The sequence below is a fragment of the Passer domesticus genome, chromosome 1 (genome assembly GCF_036417665.1).
Source record: "Passer domesticus isolate bPasDom1 chromosome 1, bPasDom1.hap1, whole genome shotgun sequence".
Lineage (NCBI taxonomy): Eukaryota > Metazoa > Chordata > Aves > Passeriformes > Passeridae > Passer > Passer domesticus.
In genome coordinates, this window is record NC_087474.1 from 38669756 (window position 1) to 38687316 (window position 17561).

A 17561-nucleotide genomic window follows, 5' to 3' on the forward strand; every position below is an offset into this window, starting at 1 on the left:
CTTGCTCATTATATTCCAAGCCCTTACAGATGAGGCAATTTTTCACTCTTCTCAGTTGTGATAAAAGCTGAGGACAAATACAGCATTATGCTCTATTCAGCCTGTATCTAAAAATGTTCCGAATTTATTTATCTCTGAAGAAAAGCTGTATGCAAGCCAGCACCTTTTCTCTCCCCCAGTCTACTTTTCCTATTTGCATTTCTATTTAGCATTATTTCACTTGGGGCCAAATCTTTGAGACATTATTTGACTTTAACCCAGTCTTTCTTCCTGCATTAGTCACCATATGAGATCTGTCCGACAAAGGACTAAATTAAAACTTTTCAGACAGGATGTGCACTAGAACTTCCTGATGAAACAAAAACCACATGGCAAACAAGATATGACATCAGATTACAAAGATGCACTGATGGCAAGCCATAGTATTTCTGTTCCCGGGCTTCCAAAATGCCAGAGGATACATGGGGTGGAGCTGGAGGCAGAGAAATGAGATAGGTTTGATGCAAGGAAGGATGATCTGCAAATAAACAGCTATGATTAGTACTTGGCCATGTGCAGCTTTTGTTGTTGGACTCCCACAGAAAGATGAGTATTACCTGTCACAGAAGCTAATAGCAGGTGCTGACCAAGGCCAACTCACCCTTCTCCCCACAAGGCTGCTAAGAGCAAGAATTTGACCATGTCATGCTATCCTCTACTTTTGGGGGATGTTTATTATGGAGATCTCTAAAGTTAAGGCATTGTGGTGGGAGATATTTCACTGGTGAGCACGGTGGTAATTGAGCCAGACTTCATTAAAGGCAAGAGCACAAAGGAATGCAATGAAACCATCTTATAAAATACAGGTGAGCTTTGTGGATTAGTCTTCCTAAAACCTAGTCTGGAAAGCAGGGACTTTTAAACACTTTTACTAATTTTCAGTTCCTGCCTCCTTGTACTGAACCTGAAATAAGGATAAAAGGGATTATTTTCTATGTTGACTCGTGCACTGGATTTGGTTCCCTCAGTGGCAGGGTACTACATGTCAGCTAAGTCACAGGACCTGCCTATACCCCCACTTACACTGCTTTAAATGTAAATCAGATTTTTTACCTTAAATTGTTGCATTTAGCTAATACATTTTAGCCCACGTTTATTTTAGTTTAGGAGCAGGCATATGACCACTTACTTCAGCTCAGCTCAAGAGGTAACTGCTTAGGTCTTAGTTGTGTTCTTGAATTTTGAAGTCTGCCTGGATAGTTCTCCATGGAGTCTGGGAAGGGAAAAACAGCTGAAAGGAGAGGGAGTAATGTCCCTGCCTCAGATATCCTAAGAGCTCTGATACCAATAGGAAAAATGCAGATTCATACTTCCCCAGATTATGTACTAACCTTAAAAATTCAATTCAGCTCTCTCCTGAAGGAGAGAACTGGCTTCCTCTACTATTTTCTTTTTAAAGGCATGCAATATTACAAGTGGGCAAAGACACCTCTTGCCTGATGTCTACTTTTAAACCGTGCTTTTAAAAAATATCTTTTTGCAGATGGCATCTAAAAGGCAAGATAGAACACTTGAACCTGGGGCTTTGTAGCCCCAGGAGAGTTAGCCAAAATATTCTAGAAGAAAAGAAAAAAGTGGGTTTAGGAAATGCTAAGGCTCCACTGCAATTGCTGGAACACTGAGGAAGATAAGTAACAAGGATAAGTGGTCAGATCTATAAGTGGTGTAAACTGGCATCGCTGAGGTAAATTCAGGGGCACTACACTGATTTTCACCACTGAGGACTGTAACTAGGGAGGAATGTGTGAGGCACAGATTTTCCTTTCTGTGGAGAATATTGTTTCAGTCTCTCCCACGGTTTGTCAGTGACTGCTCCCTGGTGAGAACATGAAGAAATTGTCAGGTCTATTAACCTTAACAAATGTAAATATGAACCCAAAATGTGGAAAAAATGCTTGGATCTGAGATGAGTTTCATTCTAACAGACTGCACAGCCAAACAGTCACTTATGTAGCCAACCCAGCAACAGCAGCCACTGGAAAAGAAAATTGTTCACCTCGCTCTTTTCAGGTTGTCCTTCCTTCCTGTTTCTTGTTTTGGTGGCACTTCATGTAAACAGCTGCACTGAAGGAGGCTGGAGTCACTGATGTGATTTATCCTAAATAAATTACCTTGCAAATGCAGGTCTTTCTTCTCCAGTCAAGACTGTTGCTCACATTTTTCCTATATAACTGCAAACAAATCTTACTCACCAATTCACTCACAAAGCTGCTGCTAGGAACAAGATATACAATCAGTTCTTGTAGCATCTGACTGGAACCAGGAGCTGTATCCCCTTATTTCTGGTCCCTGAGAGAATGGCATGTCCCATGCCCCCTGACCCACAGGGAAAGAGGTATTCTTTTGCCTGATAAAGGCTGTTCCTGATCATGGGGAAGTGTATGGCATCAGACTATCACCAGTGCTGCGAGACTGCTTGGAGCATGATTTAGTTTGGGATGGAGTCCATAATGTTTACATTTCCCATAAAATCTGTTGCAATAAAAACAAGTAATCAAAAAGAGACTCAGCCCACATTTCCATGTCTGCACTTATACAGGAGGGCCTGAGCGATCCCATTGCACTGGATTGGGATGGCAGGAGCTGTGTGAAATAGCCTATTTCTCCACATTGTGAAAAGACCTTTACAAAATTGCTTCCTGCAAGGACCATTACCCTGCAAAGGTTGGGATGGGGCTAGAGGGAGAGCTAGGGAATTCTTTACTTGGCAGATCCTTTGCATTTCCTGCCAACATACACAGACATGCCTGAAAGAAATGCAGGAGAAGCTCCCACTAAGTTTCAGTCTGCTTTTTAAGATCAGGTAATACTTGCAAAGTAACTGTGCAGCTTAAGGTAGAGAGAAGTCACTGTTTGGTTTGTGCTCTCAGATTCACTTCTCCACGGTCCAGGTTCATACAGGGACAGAAAGCTGTGCACTACAGTTTTTAAGGAGTCAGAGGCTGGATTCTCCTTGGCACTCCCATGTCCCAGTTATGTACTGAACAGGAGGACTCCCAGGCTCAGGCCTACAAGCTGTAGAAGCTGAAGGTGTTCCAGCCCAGGGCTGTCCACATGTGTTTCTGCATCTCCAGCTGTGCCTCAGCATCAGCAGCATGGCACACACTTCTGCATCTCAGCAGCTTCAGTGTCCAACCTGATGTCACAGGTGGAACTGCTGGGCAGAGAGGATGGAGTTAGTCTGAAGGATGGGGCACCTGTGTGCTGTCAGCTCTGTTAGACAGGTAATGCCTTCCAGCCAGGGGTAAAAGTTTGTCTGTCAAACCCTCCAAGTTCTGGGGCTGTGCCTGGGAACTGGGAGTCCAAACCCAGAGACAGGAGACATGGAAAGCAGTGTCTCAAATGTTGTCTTTCCCTTGGCTGGATCAAATTTTGTCTATCCCTTGGCTGGATCATCAGTTACCTATGAAGGCTGTTTTCAATCTCCAAGGTCTCACTGAGGGCTCAGGTACTGTGCATTCAGGTGCTGGCAGGAACACATCTTTCTCATTCTGCTTGACAACCAAGTGTACTAGGATACTAGCCCAGACGGCAGACTTTGAATTTCTGAGTGAGAAAATAAAAAGAGAGAATTCCAAAGCATTAGGAGTGTTGCCTTTATATGCAAGAATATTGATGAATACTTTCCATACTATAGTGGCACTATAGAGCATACTCAATGGGACAAGGATAAAAAAGAGGACTAGATTTGGCAGAATAACTTTAAAGCATACATGGACATTGGGTTCCTCTAGCTCCGTTTGGATTTAAAAAATTTATACTTACTTTTATTTTCTTCCCTTAAAGACATTTAAATGTCAATGGAGATTTTATTTCATTTTGGAGCTTTCTTGTGTTTTTCAGTTTCCAAGTCAGAGGTAAAATGGGTAGCTCTTCATTTTATTTAGCATGAAATGAATTACAAGAAAGTGGCACCTCTAGGAATAAAATGTCTTCAGTCTGCATGTTCATGTAAGTGTAAAACGTACTGCAAGGCAGATTGCTTCTTCAATTTCACTACACATTTGTAATAATAAAAAAGTGGACTCTGAGGAGAAGTGAGCCATGGGCTGTGTGATTTGAACAGCTACATTAACACACAAAGAAAAAGGAGCAAAAGTTCTAGACAGTTCTCTATTAATAGAAAAATAAAACTGTGCCCAGAAATGCATAAAGAGGCAGTAAATGAAAGATTGGATGATGTACATGGTAAGAGCAAATCTAGACAGATTTCCATTTGAAAATAAATAAAGGCTCCCAGTGGCAAGTAAATCAGGGGAAGGGAGGCAGAAACAAATGAGCAGACAGAGGAAGGGAGGAGGGATCATACATTGCAATGTACAGTTATTGGTACTTGGCTAAAATACCGTGTTAGAATGAATGACAACCTATACCAAGATTCTAATTTACAATACAGAGATACAGGGAACATTCCATTGGTGTTTGGTAGGAAGGAAACTAATGCCTGAGTCATTCAGAAAGCACTGATAGCCTGTTTATAATACCCACATCTGTCACAACAACCTTTGTTGTAATTACACTCCCCTTGATGGTAAAAAAGAAGATTAAGTAGATTATCCCAGAGAAGGATGTACTCATGAATCTGCAGGCAACATTCAAAGAACAATCCACTCAGAACTTGGCTAATCCAAGAAGCCATAGAGCATACTGAGTCACTGAGCCACATTTCATCATAATAAAGCTGAAAAAAGAGACATACTTAACACTGAGCAGACCTTTGATACCAATGTAAAGGAAAAGAGATGGAAACTGGAGGAAAACACCCAACTAATACCTAAATAACACCTTCTGGGCCACCTGCAGGTAATCGAGGCTGGATGTTAAGGGCAGAATAAAATAGAATATCTTAGGATATTGCTTTTTGAATGTCTAGCAGAAAAAAAAACCAAAACAACTGTGTATCTCTAACTCCCACTTGAAAAACACCAATCTGAAAATGCCTATCCACCATGAAACAACAACAAAAAAATTTTTAGCATTCAAACATACTGAGTATTTGCAAATATTTTCTGCTATTCATTCCACTTTGAGACAACTGACAAACAAGCTATAGCAATTCCAATTTAAACTTGATGGTCAGTGATTATATTATAGGTTGTCCATGTAGCTCAGCCTTAGAAAAAAGATGTGGAAAATCAATAGGATTCTACACTAATGATGAATCTGTAATAGCTCAGAGTAGCTTGTTCCCTTCAACTGATACCATCAGTGTAATGGCAGTGCCAAGGAAATGACAGACTTGAGCCTTTGCAAGATAATGATCACATTTTCTCCTGTTTAGAAAGAAAAAAAAAAAAAAAGGATTGAGGACACATGATTTTAGCAGTACAAGCAAAATAGCATGTTACAAACGCTATGTTAAAAATAAAAAGAAAAAGAAAGAAAGGGAGGGGGTGTTGGGAATGAAACTGCAAACAAATCTTACTGCTGGACTAAAACCTTGGTGATTTGGGGAATTTGTGAATTGTCCCTTGAGACAAAGTCCCTTGAGCCTTTCTCTGCCCCCTCACTTTCACCCAGATATCCTGTAAAATTTTTTTTGCAAAAAAAAAACTGTTTAGAGGTGAAGCTACACATTTTCCTGTGTTTTTGCAGATGTTTCCATATCTACATTTTCCTGTTTCAAGGAGAAAATCAGACAGTACCACCTCTTTCCTGTTTCACCTTTGTCTCTCTGTGGAAGCATAAAAATCCAGCACACGCCAGAAACTCCCCACACATCCTCCCAAAACAGACAGAGGAGCTATGTGGGTGCAAGGACAAGGCTGGAAATCAGTATTTTCCCTTAGATGAAGGTGATGTGACCAACCCTGCAGTGTGGTTAGGTCATGAGTCAAGGCCTTGAAATGATGCACATTTAGATCCCAGTGCTAAAGACTTTTCCTACACACCACATGAATATGTAGTGTGATTGTCAGAGCCTTACACTTTGAAAAATTAGGGAATTAGCCAGCAAAATGGGGATATGAAGACAGGCACCTGCCAAATGTGCCTTCAGGACTGCAGGTGCACAAGTACCAGTACAACATTTTACAGCATTGTTTTTAATTTTCATCCCAGATCCCCAGCATCCCATATGGAAGAGGTTCATTGCAATGAAAGAGTAACCAGCTGTTTCCATGTTGCAGCTTTGTAGATTTGCTCAGGTTTATGCATATTGCATCTGAATTAATGTACACTTAAGCTAATGGGGGATCTCGTGTAAGGCATCACAGAGAAGCTCATACATGCTCTTTGCACCCTGAGACTATAATCTATTTACATCCCACGGCCTTTTTTTTTGTTTCAGACATACCTGCACAGGAGTTTCACTTCTCTCAGGCTTCAGTTTGCACTGTGGCCCTTATTGTTTCTCTCCTCTCCTGTAGCTGGCAAAAGAAAGCTGTAGCATCTTTGTATTTTGTGCCTTGCCTGTAAGATCTGTGGAAGTGTACCATGTTTAGAGAGTTTGAGGCCAGAGGGGATCTTTAGCTCATCAGCTACTGCTCTTTAAACTGCCCTGTGAGTAACTTGTCATTGCCAAAAAATGACACGCCTTCAGAGAACATGCCTGTTCTGGAAGTCATTGAAAGATGGAGCATCTATCACTTCACTAGATAGTTTGTGTCAATCACTCCTACCAGAACAACCTATGTCTTGTTTTTAGTTTGAATTTGCTGTCCTTTAGCTTCATGGTTTTTTTTTCTGTACCCTTGCTTGCTAGATTAAATAGGTGATTCACTCACAGTATTTTCTCCCTAGTATGTGAGTGTTCTGTGGCCAAGGTGTTACTTTTCTCATAGATTCATTCTGTAGTGCCCAGCACCAAACAACCTTTATACTGTTCCTTGGAGAGAAACAAGTGAGATCATGTCTGTCCTCTTTTATTTATTCAATTAAACATGTTTATCACCAAAACAAAATCAGCTAATTACTCCCTGGATAACTATCCTTCTTGACTGCTTTTAAAGTTTCACTGACCTGTCACAGTGTGCTGCTACCTGGAACAATGTGCCAGTAGTTAAATCATGTATTAACCAGCAGAGATTGACATTAACTAATGTAAAAGTATTCATAATTTCAGCTACTATCAAAGAGAAGTCTGGACTGCTGGTAACAGCAGTTACAGAACATTTTAAAGGCTGGAGGGCATTTTCAGTACTTACACTGAGTGACATGCTCACTGTGATGGCTTAGTCTAAAATATATGTTGTCTAAGGCACAATTGTGCACTTTTGGCATAGCAGCATTTCAGAGCTAGCAACTGGGTGGAAACATGAAAGCACCAACATGACCCTTGTAGCTTTCCCTGCAAAAGCCAACAGCCAGAGAGCTTCAGAGGCATTCTCAGCTGCCTGTCAAAGTCAAAGGAGCAGAAGTTTGCATGGGCTGGGCAAAGCTGAGGGTGCTGGGGATGCCAGCTGGGCTCCACTGCTGGAGCTCCAGGGACACTGGTCAGTACAGAATCTTGTCTTCCCAATCAGCCCTTGCCAGGTGCCTGCAGGCAGGTCTAGCTCTGGAGGGCAGGGCTCTCATTGCCCCAGTGAACATTCCTGCATTTCTTTTTTTTACCAGCTTAATTTCATTGATCCTGCTTAAAGGCAGGTCACTACCCACAGTCACATCAAGCAAATTGGAAGGGCAGAGAGCTGAAAGTGAGAATGTGGGAGTTAGTGGGAGTGACTTTTAAAAAATGGTAAAAAGTTATGCTAGGAGAGAGTCAGTTATCCACACAAAGTGTAGAGGTTGGGTTTACCAGCTCTACTGTGAGTCAGTTTTAACACCAGAACACCTTCAATTCACTATGGGTTTATTCTAGTAAGACAGATGGTTTCATTCCTGATTATAATGTTGAAAGCAAGAGTGTATAGACAAAGAAAACATAAAGTCATCCTGAGCAGCACTTTACATTTGAAAACTCTCTTACCTGCTGCCTGGGCTCTTTGAAGGATATTACACTGTCATCCTGAATTGCTAGTTCTTAGATTTCAACAATAGTTTAAAAATTTACAAAGTCCTCGCCACAGGGACACAGGGACAACCACCTGAAAAAAAAAAAAAAAAAAAAAAAAAAAAAACCAAAACAAAACAAAAACCCCAAACCAAACAAAAAAAAATCCCAAAAACCAAACAAACAAAGAAAAACCCCAAAACCCAATAAGGAACATTTATAAAACATTGTTTCATACCATCTAATTTTTTTCCAATGTATATGTGATGCCCTAATCTAAATAATTCCATTGTCATAAAATTAATTTTTAAAATTTTAAATTATATTTACTTTTTTTTTCAGTTTATTAAAATCTGTGTACAACTGAAACGAACTTATTTGAAGTGCTGCCTCAAAAGAATTGATATTCAGCATCATTTTTGTAAAGATGTCCAAGTTTATCACAAAAGAAAAATATTCTTCCTAGTCCTGCATTTATGGTTGGATTGCAAAATAAAACTCTAGAGATACGAAACAACTTTGGAGGGAAGGCAGAATGTTAGTTTATTCCAAAATACAGATTTCCGTACATGAAATATGAAAACAGCTTCTAATATATGATCAATATTTTCAGGCTCTTAATTTGCAGGGGTTTGGAGATAACCACTTTGCAGAGAAATTCCTTAATATTTCTATGCACTCAAGGATGACAAAATGAAAACTGCCACGCAATTCAAAAGCACATTTGGCAAAAATGCAAGAGATAATTTAAATTTTCATAGTACACATTCAAGGCTGTATAATGAGCCATATACAGCTTCCCTTTTTGTATTATGCAGTATATGGACTAGGAGATTGTTTAGAATATAAATTTTCATACTATATTAATATGCACTGCTTTATGGCTAAATATTGTTTATATCTTCCATTATTCCTGGTGTGGTTCCATGTTGCCTTCAAAGTAAGCAACAATGTGGAGAACAATAAACAGACTGTGCACTTACACATACAGCTGGGATCAGCTACTGGAACATTTTAATGTCTCTGTGTATTGGGATATCAGTGGCCTTTTTAATTAAAAAAAAATTTTAAAACCCTTTTGCGTTTACCAATTACAGCCTAATTCTAAGCGGACCTTGGAAAAAATTATTCACACCTCTATCATGATGATGTGACCTGACATTCTGCATTTCATTGCTTCTGAAACCATCACTTCATCCCTTTCTGTGCTTTCCTGCTTTTTAGCAATAAAAAAGTTGTTCTTTTAACTGTGCTGCACTTATGTTTGTTATGGATTCTACTCTTATGCTGTTTTAATTCTGATTGGCTATGTTGAACAATTGAGGTTCTTTGCAATAACTACAATAAGCCTTACAATAATTATTGCTACCTTTACTGATCCTGCAAAATTATTTTTCCATTTATTGGGAAATTGCAAAGCTCTTTCTACTTAGAGAGTGCATTGTGATTTACTGAAGAAATTACTACTGCCATCAGTGCCAAAATTATGATCTCTATTAAAAATGTCATTCAGCCAATGAAAAATGCCATGGTAGTTAGATTTAATCTGTAGTTAGATGGATATTAGGTACTGTATTCTATATATAACAGCCATGATTTAGTTATAATAGATATATGTGATAAAATGCTCTTTATTTTCTGGGAGCTTGAATACACAGGCTAATCTTAGCAATTATTCTTCAACATAGATTTCAACTCTACTGAAAATATGTGTCATACTTTTTTTTTGCGAGAGTTAAAATTCTCTTCATATAAAATAAATAAATAAATAGAAGATTCTGCAGTTTAAAAAGTTCTACACAAATGTAAAATTATTTTTTGGATGGAGACAATACCTCAGAGCTATCTAGGGAGAAACGAAGCTTCATCAATGGCAGGTTTGACTAAGTAGTTCAGAAGCCACCCCATGTCGGAGTCCTCTGCCATCCCCAGAGGAGGGGATGAAGTTTGCAATAAGCCATGCTGTAATAACGTCTGGAAACTTCCAAGACTTGTCTGAAAAGTCTGCATTTCACAGCTCTATAATGCACACAGTAGGTACTAATATTCAGCAATAAAATACCCTTATGTCTCTTTGTGTCAAGTATTTAATTTCTCCATAGCTATTAAAAGCACTTCACAAAAGATAGCTTTTTTCCTTTTTTGTGAATTGATCCTCACCTGGATTACAAGTAGAAGAAACATCAGCAGTTATTTATGCAGTGCCATATCTGTCATTTTACTTCTAGGTAGTCTTGGGAAAACTAAAAGAAAAAAAAAAGTAATGTCTTTGCTTTGTAAGCTTTGTCAACAATAGGTTTTGTTAAAAGATACAATGCAAATAGGGCTTTATTGAACAGTTAATTCCTTAGTGCAGTTCTGCAGAGATTTGATGGACTGGAATCAGGGCTTCTGCTTATGTCTGTAGAAGACCAAAATGGGAGGTGGTCTTTTATTCCAGGAAGAGTCTTGGGAACACCGCCTGGTACTACATTTCTCTCTCTTTTTCAGACGTTCTCTTTCCTCATCTTACCTCCTTACTCCATAACAAGGGATTTCGATAATAGAGAACTTTCTCAAACATATCTCTAATTATTACTATCCTTCTCCTACTTCCTCGCTTTCTGGACTTGCACTCTGAAGTATCACATGCAAAACACCTCTATTGCCACCCTGGGAATGTCCTGAATTCATAGTCTACGCATGTTCTTGAAATAAGTACGGGTTTTTATGCTTAAAATGGCCTTCCTGTATGTCAGAACTGTTCAGGAGACAACATTCCCACAGTGCTTCATGAAGTGTATGTCATAAATCACAGTCACTGCATGCACACCTTATCCAAAGCAGACACAGTGCATTAGAAACGCAGATGACCGAGCACTCTCTCAAAACTGCCTTTCCTCTCTCCTTATCTTTTCAAGAAGTTCATGGTTTCAGCGAGACCAAATCTAACACTGTGAGATTTAGGAATTTTTTTCACACAGAAAACATGAATTTCTGTGCGTCTTTGTGAAATACCCATTCTTCTGTTTACATTGTTTTTTATATATTTTGGAAGAATAGATGTTTTTTCTACCACACATGTGGAATTGGTTGTGTTTTCTTGTCAAAGCTGAGATACTCCTCCCTCAAGAGGATTTCCTTTGAGTAATTGCTTAACTGGTGGCCACTGAGCTGTAATTACTCCAGATGAAACCAATTGTCATCATTCCTTACAGTGCAAACTGCACTCCAAACACTCCAAATAGCATTCCCATTAGTCATATCTCCAGCACAACCTGCACATTTTTCTTGCTGAAAACAGATATTGATTTGACACCGTGCTGAGATGATATGATGTATAACTGATTGTACATTTCTGTATTGTATTAAATTAGACTAATGCACCTAGGTTTTAAACCTAATTACATCTGCTCAGCTGATGGGGAGAGTTGAACCCTGTGCAATTGCCTTGGCAATTGCCAATATCACTTTATGATAATCTACTTAGAGTAAAAGAATCGTAGTGAAACAGGAATAAGCTGAGTTTCTCCTAGATCTTTTCTAATGTCACTCGCATTTTCAAGGAACATTAGGCTGATCTCAGCTGGTAAATAAACATTTGAATCCTACTCATGAAAAATCACAGAAGAAAGTACTCAACATTTTCATGGTCTTTGAAAGAGTGTATCACTGTTCCATGAAGGCACTCTGGTATGATTTGGTCTTGGCAATATATGATGATAAATATTTGAATTGTGCAGCTGTCCCTCTGAACTCAAGATTTCCCCTAGTGTAAGATTAGTTAATATATAATTTTTTTACTCCCTGAACAACACCTGATTTATAAGGTATACAGTCCCAGATAGTCATCTTAAGTTTAGCAGGAAAATTAGGTGGCAAATATTTCATTAATATCTATCTGGACAAAGAGAGGAAGAAAACTAAAATGAGCAGGAGACAGAAAGTACAAATGGTCTTTGATCATGAGTAGCTGCATTTTTAAGAAGAAAGGAGTTACCAAAACACCACAGAATATTTTTTATGTTGTTTATTATCCATTACTTCTCATGGAAATTTAAATCCTATCACTTTGCTCTCCTAGTTTTTGCAAAAGTACAATAGTATAACCTGAAGCATGTCAGGAAAACAGGCTCACTTAAGAGTCTTTTGGGTCTGTGAATGATCAGGATATGAAAAGAATGCTCAGTCTCTGTGAAACAATAGCCAAGAAACTAAACAGCACCTTAGTGTCAATACACAAACCAGAAAAAAATGGAACAATTCCCCTGCTTGGACCTTTTTTGTGGGAAACCTCATTACAAAATCCGTGTGATAGTGAATTGACTGTAAAATAGGTTAGGTTAGTTTTGTCCTTGAGAAAAATGGACAAAAGTAGCCAGTTTTCAGGATGAAGATGGGGCTCAGCTAATAACTCTGAAAGAGCTCACCAGCTAAATAGTTTGATTACTGAAAGTGGTGGATAATGTTCTTAAACCTGCCTTACACAGCTGAAGATGTCAAATATGATACTGACCAAAAAACAGCTTCAGAGAGAACCATGGAAGTCCAAACAGGGAATCCTGATGCCTATTCTTGGCTTCAATATCATTCTAATATCACAAAGAACAGACACCTGGATAAATGTGTCCAATTAGGGAAGGGTCCACATGCTTTTCTTTAAGGCTATGCCTTACCCTGCTGGCTTGGTGGAGTTATTTGAAGAAGTCAGGAGGAGTTGAATAGAGTGAATTGAATGACGTGGTGTACCTGTCCTTCTAAAGCACCTTCGGTAGATTTCCTCACATTTAATTTCCTGAGCATTTCTAATAAGCATTAAAAAATAAGAGAAGTGGAACAAACAAATGTGATGGTGGGCAGAAACCAGAGGGATGTGTGTAGGAGCCAGTCCTGGTTACAATATTGATAAATGAACTGTCTGTGGAGAAGTGCACAACTTACAATAATGAGTGCCTGGCTAGATCATGGCACTTGATAGCTTTCTGTACAGATAAACATAAAGGGATGAGCCCTGGACAAAAGTACTTCTAATGTCACATCTTAAATGATGGGCTCTGAGCCTAGCACTAATATTCAGAAGTGAGATTGTTCCATGAATACATCAGTGTATCAGTCAGTAGCAGTCAGGGATAAATAGAAGTTAAAATTGCAGACATTAGTAAGAAAAATAGAGAGTGCAATAGGCAGTGTTACTGTAACACTGTATGGATGCATGGCTTGAATACAATTTGAAAAATATGCAGTTTACATCTGCCTGTGCCAGAAAATTTATATTAGAATTAGAAAAGGTGCCAAGAAAAGCTTGAAGGATAATCTGAAATGGAAAACACCTTTCATAAAAGAAGCAGTTGAGCAGGCTATGACTTCTGAGTTGGGGGAAATTATCCAGAAAAATTATGATTGGTATGAAGATGGTAATTAGAAAGCAACTGTGAGCAGTGTTGTCTACCACAAGAACTGCAGATCTCCAAATGGAGCTGGTGGGAGCCAGATTCAGAACAAACAACAAAGGAAATGGTTCATTGTGCATCATGTACCTGACAAGTTGAAATATTTGACAAAGGATGCCATAGAATTATGGAGCATTTATATGATCTCCTTTTGTTCAGCAAGAGCTTGGTAATGAGAATGTGATCTTGAGTCAGGACAATCATACGAATCCATGTGACCAGACCTGCTTTTTGGTGATTACAGATTTGGTGCATTGATTAGGACCTGGAAAAAGGAAACACAAAGCCATAGCAAAATGACTACTGAGGGAGAAATAATGCTGTGGATAAATCATACATAGCTCATTATTTTTCTTTTTCTTTAATAACATGACTGTTTCCGAAGAGGCAGGAGTCCTGTTGTCACACCTGTAACTAAGACCATCAGCAACAGAGGGTTGTGTATCAGGGCAGGAACTCACAGGCTGGAAGCCTGTGAATCACTGATTTTGTGTTCCAGGTGGTTTTACATGATAGAAAAAGAAGTTCAGGGCCCTGGAGAGTTGGTACAACCAATTGCCTGCTGTGCACTGTAAATCAGGGAAAGCAGCTTACAATTAACAAAGAGTGTTGCAGGTCTAGTCAATATACTCTGTTTTACTGATAATCAGAAAGGTCCAAAACCTCTGGGTCAAATTGTTAGTGAATGTAAATCTCAGTCAATTAAAATTAGAATTTTAAAGTTTCAGAATCAGATAAAAAAAAATAAATCCTCTTAAAAGGGGAAAAGCAATCATAAAACCTGGTCGAGAGGAACAATTCCCCCTCTACCTCTCCCGATTACCACATTTGCTCCAGCTTCACAGAAAGAAAATCTTTGGTCAGTGAAAGAGTCATTGGCTATGTAATAATCTTTTCTACTGTCTTGCACCCATCATTTTTGCCAAAAAAAGTAAAGCATTAATATTTTGCCTTTTTGTCAACACATCCAAGAACTGGAGCCTCATCTAAATCCCCTTGAAGTCAGGGAAGGCTGTTGACTTCAGCTGGCATTGGAGCAGACTCTGAGAATGTAAATCACCTGCTAGCAAGTTAAATAAAGATGTGGGTTCAATTCAAGTTGAACATAGATAAATTTAATAGTACTGGCATAAGTGAAGTTATACAGGTCTGCAAGCACACCAGCCTTGATTCTGTTTATTGCTGTTCAGTTGACTTCAGCAACTCATTCCATGAGGTAACATATCAAAATGGCATTTGATAATGATTTCCACTATCACTGAAGGCATGAAGCAGAAGATTAAGTAGAAATCAAAGGTTCCAAGGGTTAATAATAATATCTCACAAATGGGAAAGGATACTTTGCCATGCATAGCATTTCAAAAAATCAAAGCCAATCCCTTTTTCAAGACAGCATGAAGTCAAGCCCTATCTAGAAAATGGTACATTTATTAGGATTGCAAGAAAAACTGTCTTGCTATTATCTTTGGGACAAGATAGACTTTGCAGGGATGACATAAATATTCTTACCTCCAGTGTTTGATTGGCATAATCTGTCTGCAACACCTACAGAATATGATACTGTATTGCAGGAATGTGGCATCAGTCTTTTTTAGGAGCAAATATTTAGAACACCTTGAAATATTTCATTGTCATACATGTGTCTGTGTGTATGATAGAAAATAAATTCTGCTGCTGGTCTCTTGGGATGTAGCTTCTTGCACACAGAAATACTGATTGCAGTCTTCATCATAGCATAGAGACACACCTTATTGTGGTATCTGGGCTGGAGAAGACAAAAAGAAATAAAACAGAAAGGGAAAAAATTCTTTTAAGTATTTTTGTCATCTGAACAGCTGCTTTGAAGGGAAGAAAACAGGACCTGCTATGACAAGTTTCTATTCTATTTTTTTCTGTTGCTACACAACAAGTGTCACAAATTCACACAATTTACCACTGAGTTTTGGTTGGGGTTTTTGTTGTGGTTTTTTGACTGACAACATTTTTTCCCCAGTATCTCAAAGAAAATCCACCAACGTTGTTCTTTGCAAAGATTACATTAAACATGCCATATTGGTGGGAAAGAAGGTAACCCTCAAGAAAACCACTTGGATCTGACCAGTTCTTTCCTAACTCTTTCATTCATAATCACACAATGAGAACCTTGAGTGGGTTCTGAGAAGCACTTGGAATCCACAACACCCCATCTATTCACTGAGATATTTTGCATAAACATTTTTGGTCATCTGGGCAATCAAATCTTTTAAACAGGATGGCCAGTTGCTGTTTGGATGGGAGTCTTGATTACAAGCATTCTTGCAAGAGCAGCTTCTACAGGATCAAGATGAGATACCACTATTTGTTCTGATTATTTCTTAGAGTCCAGCAGGTCTGTGGTCCCACATGATGACTACAGTATATCAATGACCCATTTCTATTTATTATCTTAAAACTATGCACAGAACTTCTTCTAGCTTCCCTACTATGTACAGTGTCCTACCTATAACCACAGAACTAGACAATGGTTTAGGTTGGAAGGGGGCTATGAAAGTCATCTAATCCAACCTCCTGTCACCCCCGATCTTGCCCTAAATTAGTTCAGGCTGCTTAGGTAGTTAAATCTTGCTAGTTATGTCAAGCATTTCCAAAGACATTTCTGCACCTGCATTTTGCAGACTGTTTAGATTTATCCATGTGGCATTTGGCCAGTTGCCTCACCTATCTCTGGAACTAACAGTATCTTTGGGATTGCCCAGGATTCCTCCACCCAGGAGTGAGTTCACCAACACATTGAGGCACACAAATAGTGCCTAACTGATCTAGGCACAACAGGTAATTGTCTGAAATTTCCACCTTGGCAGTAGCTAGCCCATTGCTGTGCCATGAAACAGCACAGAGATCAATCTACTGCCTATTTGTCTTGAGCCAGTCTGTTGTCACATCTACTCAGAGATCACCAGGAGACTTCATGGATCAGCCACGGAGCTGAAGACAAAATGCATTGGCTATGTGCATGGATAGAGTGCTGGTACCCATCTACATCAAACCTGAATTTAATCCTTTTATTACAGCTACGGTTTAAACCCAAGCTTGTCAAAAATGCTTCATTGGGTCTAACCAGGCCTACCACTTCACTAAACGTAATACTAACACACACATAATTACGGGGTAAGAGAAATTTTTTCCACTTCAGCATTTCCATGCATTCAGCCATGTGATACTGTCACATTTGTGAAGCATGTTTCTATTTATATGTTCAAGTAGCTGTCATAGCAGCCTCAGCATCAAATAGCTGCTCTGCAGGAGTGAGCAGACAGTTGCTAATGGGAAATGTTACAGAACTCCTGTGGACAAACCTCATGCTAAGCAGTATTGCTGCTTACTGTAGGACTAAAATTAGAACAATTTTGCATCTCTAAAAAAAATTGCTGCTACCTAAATGGGTGCTTTTAGCCGAGGGTGGGGCCACCAGGGAATTATCTGGATACATGTATTTGAGCAATTCATTTTAGAGAAATCATTAAGAATGGATGTCCATCTCAGACATACAGTACCTCACAGTTTTCACCCTGGGTTAAACTAACTAACCTATAAAAAAAAAAACAATCAGGAGAGAGCACCAACATTATCTTTTGATTTTCCCTGAGACATACTGTTGATTACTTCATCAACAAAGGAAATTGAATGTGAGACTGAAATGGGAAACAAAACCACACAAACTAATCTAGAAAGGATGTGTGTCTCATATTTCCATTTGCATGTAATTCTAGTATACTAACACAGTACTTGCTGGTACCCCAAAAACCCCATAATACTCCAAGACCCACCAGCTTTCTGAGCAGAATACAGGGATATACACTGTGCTTAGGCATTCTTCTAACACACTTCAGAGGAGGGGCCATTTTTTTCAATGCAATGGTTTTTTTTTTCTTTATTGCTTTCTGTAACTTCAAGACTTTTAAAAAATATATAGCTTCATTCTAGCCATGGATATTTTACTGAAAAATACTGCCTTCTGTAATCTTATAATTTACCATGATTTGGATCAGAACAGTGTTTACAGTGCTTATAGTTTTGAATGGGAAAAGTTTACCCTCTTAAGGCAAGAGATGCAATCCAGCATGACTTTGGCTTACAGGGCCAGAGCTCCAGCACCTCATGTATAATCCAGAATTAAATTAGCT

The 17561-nt window shown here is 38.9% G+C and overlaps 1 long non-coding RNA gene across 1 annotated transcript in view; it reads right to left on the bottom strand.

The window, feature by feature from the left end:
- The window catches only part of LOC135297454 (uncharacterized), a 61370-nt gene that overhangs the window by 30884 nt on the left and 12925 nt on the right, over positions 1 to 17561 (bottom strand). The window contains exons 4-9 of the long non-coding RNA XR_010359461.1: positions 14908 to 15163; positions 13486 to 13663; positions 10130 to 10212; positions 7946 to 8063; positions 6335 to 6459; positions 1169 to 3585 (exon numbers count right to left, since the gene is read on the bottom strand). This is a non-coding gene — a long non-coding RNA (uncharacterized LOC135297454). The remainder of the gene's footprint in view (positions 1 to 1168; positions 3586 to 6334; positions 6460 to 7945; positions 8064 to 10129; positions 10213 to 13485; positions 13664 to 14907; positions 15164 to 17561) is intronic.